The sequence below is a fragment of the Strongylocentrotus purpuratus genome, unplaced genomic scaffold, assembly GCF_000002235.5.
Source record: "Strongylocentrotus purpuratus isolate Spur 01 unplaced genomic scaffold, Spur_5.0 spur5_contig_357, whole genome shotgun sequence".
In the NCBI taxonomy this organism is placed as follows: Eukaryota; Metazoa; Echinodermata; class Echinoidea; order Camarodonta; family Strongylocentrotidae; genus Strongylocentrotus; species Strongylocentrotus purpuratus.
In genome coordinates this window covers 983-7,291 of record NW_022145015.1, presented here as the reverse complement: position 1 = coordinate 7,291, position 6,309 = coordinate 983, and the positions used below count along the sequence as shown (strand labels likewise).

Sequence of the window (6,309 nt, the reverse complement as noted above, 5' to 3'; positions counted from 1 at the left end):
TTACCATTAGATTCCGAAACTGACAGTGTTACAGGTTGATATTGTGTTTGATATTTGTTGTTGGTTTCGGCTGGTTGGGATAGTTTTCATTTTTATATTTCTTCTCGCAGATGGTCGACCTCTTTACATTGTTCGTCTTGGTCAGATGGATGTCAAGGGATTAATCAAAGCGGCTGGAGAGGAGGCTATACTTAGACATGTAAGGATGCTCAATCAATTTTGTCAGCTGCTTGTATGCAGAACTAGCCTTGGAAACCAGGCTTAAGAATGAACATAACATTTTAGCTGGTAACCTTGGTCTGTTATGTCAAAGTCGCTAATCTGTGTATACTGGCCAGATAGCATTATATTCTCTGAAACAAATGCTATTGGTAGGCCCCCACGATCATGCCAACCCAATGAAATGATTATGTGATCGAGAAAAACTGTTGCCAAATTTTGCAGTGCCCAGTACTACAGTACAAGTGTCAATCTGGGAAAAGCAGCCTCTTACAACATGTAAAGCCTCAATAAATTAATTACAACTGGCATTGCAATTTGGTTTATGATTTATCACTTTGTAGAAGAACTTTGATGCTCACCATCTTTTATAAACAGGGGTGTGAGTGACCACTGATAAAATAGCTGAAAACACCTGAAAAAGGTGTAAAAAAAGCTGAACTTTGGAAATCTCCTATACTTTTTTACAACAGCAAGTGAGGGAAAAAGCTGAAATCCAAAATAAAAAAGCTGAAATCAGCTTTAAAACTGAGATTTCACACCCCTGTGTAAAATAAGACACAGAGTCATTTCAACAAATAAATTGTTAGTGCCTCTTATTTCAAATATTAATAAGAATAATAAGAATCAATACTTTATATAGCACTAAAGATCAAAGCACCTTTCATTACCCCTGATAATCAGGGCAGTGAAACATTCCAAAGACAGCCTCAGCTTCCTGGGGAGTATACAGCTCGATGCTGCCATTCTGGTGCAAAGCAGCTAAAATCAACCACAATTTTAACCATCTCTGCCCTCACAGATACCCAATTACATTGTACATGAATGTCTGTAAGTTACTTTGTCCGGCCTTCTTTCGATTGAAGCTCATAACCAGATTTTTCTTTTGTACAACATTTCTCCAGGTCCTTTCCATCAATGAGGAAGGGCTGAGGCGCACCGAGGAGGCCACCCGCAAGGCCGCCGTCCGATCAGCTCCTGGACCTGCCTGGTGGACTGCGAGGGTCTCTCCATGCGCCACCTCTGGCGCCCGGGGTCAAGGCCCTGCTCCGCATGATCGAAGTCGTGGAGGCAAACTACCCAGAGACCATGGGCAAACTCTTGATCGTCCGCGCCCCGCGCCGTCTTTCCCGTCATCTGGACCCTGGTCTCGCCGTTTATCGACGAGAACACGCGACAGAAGTTCTTGATCTACGGCGGGAAGAACTACATGGAGCACATCGGGGGCTTGCCGGACCATATCGACCCCCGGTTCATTCCAGATTTTCTGGGCGGGGAGTGTTATGTGAGTAATGTTTTTAAAATTTCTTAATGTTATGATTACTTTCAGGAAGAACAATTGAGGAAGAAAGGTTATCAGTTAAGAATCTGTTTTAAACGACAAAATACGTCAGAGATGTTACAAAATATATTACACAGTTCATTAGTCTAGAAGTTGCTTAAAGGTGAAATACAGTATTTTTAAATTAATTTTTGAAGTAATGTGTTTGTTGTAAGCACAAAATCGTTGTAAGCGCAAAATCTGATTTTAGAATGTCTGCCAGCAATAATGTGACTGTTTGAAGGCCCCTTTTAGCACCAATGGAAAGTTATTCGTTGTACCTTTTTTCAGTGAATTTTTTATAAAGACCCTGCTTTTTCTCGTCTCTCATAGTCTGTTCCCCAACAGGCATACATGATGATTTTTTTCTCCAAATTATCCCTCGAAGAAAAACTACATCATAGTTTGGGGGGAAAAAAATCATAATTGATGGGAAGAAAGATTTTTTATATTTTGGGCAGAACCAAGACCTTTCAATTGATCTTTTAGGGAAGGGATTTAGCCATTGCACAGGCTGAGAATTGTCACAAATTTGATGTTGTATTTTGATTTTTTCAGTGCAATGTACCGGAGGGCGGTCTGATCCCCAAGACCTGTTACCGCTCCATGGAGGATCTGCAGAACCCGGATGAACTACCCCTGTGCTCAGAGACCGTCTACAAATCAGCCACAGTGCAGAAAGGTCTACCTCAAGAGGTAAACAAGATCAATCCAACTCATAACGAAATCTCTCTGACAGTCAAATAAAAAAAGTATAGTCTGCACAAGCCAATGTGGCCCATCAGGTCGGCACTTATCTCCGATTCCAGTAGCATGAAACGACTGAGAATATTTCCCCTGGATCAGATGCTAGTCCATCGCAGGTTACTCCCCAGCTAATGCTGGTACCCATTTATACTCCTGGGTGGAGAGAGGCATTGGATTTTAGAAACCGGATATTCGAAACCAACCTTAAAAAATATTAGTCTATGAATTAAACTATACAAAAAAACAACTGGATATCCCCAAATTTGCTCCATGGTCTCTGGATGTAACCGCATTCACTTGCTAGCGGTCTTCTTGGTTCATGAATAGCCTGCCCATTTGACTGATCATCAGAGAGTTCCCATCCATTATTACAACATTACAGCTCGAGTGTTTTTGTAAAGGCCCAGTGGTCATTGAACCCTGCAAACTATACCCAGTCATCTTGGATCTATGGACGGCATTGCACTTGGCACCTCACTCGTCACTTCTTGTTGGCATGACTGTGAGCTGAATGGGAACTTCCAGTAAAATCAGATAACGCTATTTAGTTTGAAAAAAATTTGGATAATCAGATTTTTGAAATCTCTAATTTTCTCCCATGATCTTCAGTTCCTGCATCAAGTCCAACTGACAGCCAGTTATTTGAGAACCCGATAGCCCCGATTTCATCTTGATTTCATCCGGTTTTCCTATATTTTTCAGGTCCTTATCCACATTACGGATGCCACCAAGTCCTGACCTGGGACTTTGACATCTTGCGCGGGGGACGTCGTCTTCTCCGTCTGATGTCGCGACGGCCCTGACCGTCCACAAGGAACCCATGGGTCCCATGGGTCCCACCAACTCGGTGGTCATTGACAAGTCTCACGTCTGCGGGGTGGACTACAGACAGGTGGAGCTGCCGCTGGTCTGCAAAGCAGGGGCTAGTATTCAGGTATGTACAAAGTGAATTGTAATGAGAAATTGTGCACTGTGGAGCAGGAATGTAGTCAATTCTATCACAAGTCCATCAAAAAAGTTCAGTCACAAGTAAATCACAAGTCCAGTCACAATAACAGTGGATGAGCAATAACAAAGGAATGCCTTTGTCAAAGCTGATTTGAATAGCTTGCGAGTTGAGTTGGGACTGGAGGACTTGTGATGGACTTGTGATTGACTCGACAACATCCTTGTTGGGAAGATGGAAAATGTAAAGTTGGATTTTCCCAAAAAAATCCAGCATTACCTTGCTCTTAAACTAACTGGATTTGTTTTCTTCTCATAATGAATGTTAAATTTCTTTGTATTAACAACCCCCCCCCCCAAAAAAAATACCCTCTTTTCTGTGTTTGGCATTGCAGCACTCCAAAGTAAAAAGTAGGCTTTGTGCTTTTAACACACACAAAAATTCTGCCGGAATTTATTGTTGTTTTTGTTTCAAAAAATTGGAATATAATTATTCCTTAAATGTGGGACAATTTTGTCTCCTTCAACTATTATAATGTTTGGGGGAAAAAAAGATTTTTTTTTTTTAGTTCGGAGTGAAACTCAATAACACATGGGAAGAGCAATGTAAATGCAAGAAAAATATTTAGCAAAAAGGTCATCTAAAAAACCCAAATGGCATCCCACATTTCATCCAAGAAATGACAAGTACTCAACATTAACTTATCCAAACTTTTGTTTTTGGTTCAGGGTTCTCATGTGTGTCAGGCCCCCGGCTGGTACATCTTGCAGTTCAAGTTCTACAGCAGCAGTTCCAGCCTCTCCAAGACAGACCAGGCCAAGGCCCACCATCACCATCACAAGTCCAAGATTATGTACTACTATGAAGTCTTGTCTCACGAAGATTTCAGGTAGGGTGCCACCACAGGAAGGGAGTGCAAAGCCACATGTGCAAAGCCATATTTCCCTGTGGCGATATACCTCGGTGAAGGGCAAAACCTAATTTGAAAGCCACATGTGAATTGCATGGCTACGGCTTTCGATTACACGTGCACCTATGGAAGCAGCTGAAGCCACTTCCCATAGACAGATGTGTTACAGTTAGCCGTAGTCGAGGAAATCAGTTGCAGCCTAACACACATTTCCAACTGGCATTGTACAGTCGCCCCATTATGTTTTGACCAATTGTGGTGGTGATTAAGGTCTGATGTACATTCTCAAAAGTCTGACAGACATGTACGTGTTCATCTTTTCAAACCGTGGACGAAAAATACCAGAGAACAAAAGAGAACATATCGTCCACGATTCCCAGCATACGACCGCGATTGGGGTCGTGTACAAAACCTAAGAGAGTCTTCCTAAAAAGTTAAGAGTACAAACAAAAGAGGGGCAATAGGACGTCCACGATCGACGGTCAACACACGTTTGTGTGCGTGTACGTGTTCTAACATACCCCCTGAGGACCGACACACAAAGGGAGAAACAACAGATCCTTTCAGTCCTCAAGAGTTGGGTCTTTTGTTGAAAACGGTCCTCTGTAGTAAGATTGTGTGCTTAGTTCTATGGGAAAGTGTTATATTACAGGGACAAAGGAACACAAAGCATTGTCCCTCGAGAGTATAGTAAAACACGACTGTGTACTTGTGCGTTTAAGCGTGCAGCCAGAACATGGATCAGTATTAAGTAGGTTAAGGCGAAAACTCTATATTGAAAAACCACCTCTTTGGGTGTCATATTTCCCTTTGTGATAGAGGAACCCACACAAACATTCTCCTTTGCTTACGTACTGAATATTCATGAACTGTTATATTTTCCCTTCTTGAAACCTTGCAGAGGTTTCGATGAGCAGTCTGAAGTCGTGTCACAGCGGATTTTCAGCTCTCAGCATCAGCAGCACAGGGTCCAGCAAAGCCAGCGGCTCCAGCTCCCAGGTGTCGCGGTGACAATCATATCGCCATGATTCTTAGCTCTATAACAAAAACAAGAACAACAAACAAACAAATAACTGCAGAGGTTACCGAAATGATGACTTCTGTTTCAAAACACTACTATCCAAGGTTGCGATTTGTGAAACGTGGTCCTTGCATGCAAGGTAAATATATTCGCCACCCTTCCTCACCCTGGATTTAGAATGTCTGCCTGATCAGATTTTGTACGCTGGAGTGTTTGTCCCCCTGGATTTAGAATGTCTGCCTGATCAGATTGCGTACGCTGCACTGTATGTGTGAGTCCCTCTGGATTAAGAATGCTGCAAGTGTGAAAGTCCATAGATCTTAATGAAGAGGCCAAGATCAGCCAACAGGTGTGTGGTGTTAACATCCGTTGACTTACCAGAGGGTGGAAGTGTGAATAGAGGATCAAGAATTGTGATTTTACTGCACCATTGCACCGTACAATCGGCCCATCTTGCAGGGAAATCATCTGTGTGTGCCCATGGAACTAGATCGCTGTAAGTCACCCGACTGTTTGGCTGCAGTGCTGGGTGCAGCCATGTCCGGTTATCAGCCATTGCGGCTACCTTTTCTGCTCCTGCCATTGCAGAACTACTGTGGCTGTCACAGCCGTTGACAAAAAGAAACACTGGATTTGGACACGGCTTGCAGATCAGATAGTCTTGCACCCAGACTTCCCCTTCAGCTGCCACTTGGAACTTGTGCTGCCTAGTATGAAGTTTTGCCAGCAGACAACTTAGCACCTGTTTAGTTGGTTTCATCACATATCAAATGTTCATCTGCAATATTTATACATGTATAGACCATATTGTGTAGTGTACATACATGTATTACGGTAGTTCTCAGGGTTTTGCGTTGTTTAGCGGATAGTTACAAGAAAAAGTAACCGTTATTGCTAGACCCTCATGCATATTCCATTGTGTGTGTGTGTGTGTGTGTGTGATGAGCTATACCCTGCTGCTTATTGAGTACGGCACGTAGTATTTGAGTCGGTGTTGTGCATTACATGTATGTAATCGGACATTATTCATCATGCAATTAACTAACTATAGATTGATTGCATTTGGCAGCCATCTTGAGAGGTCCACCAATGCGTACCCCTGTTGAACAAAGCACACACCTCAAACATGGCTGCAGTGCAAACCG

General features: G+C 42.6%; 1 pseudogene; it reads left to right on the top strand.

The window, feature by feature from the left end:
- Window positions 1-110: 110 nt before the first annotated feature.
- LOC115923817 lies at window positions 111-5,154 on the top strand (annotated as a pseudogene).
- The last annotated feature ends 1,155 nt before the right edge of the window (window positions 5,155-6,309 follow it).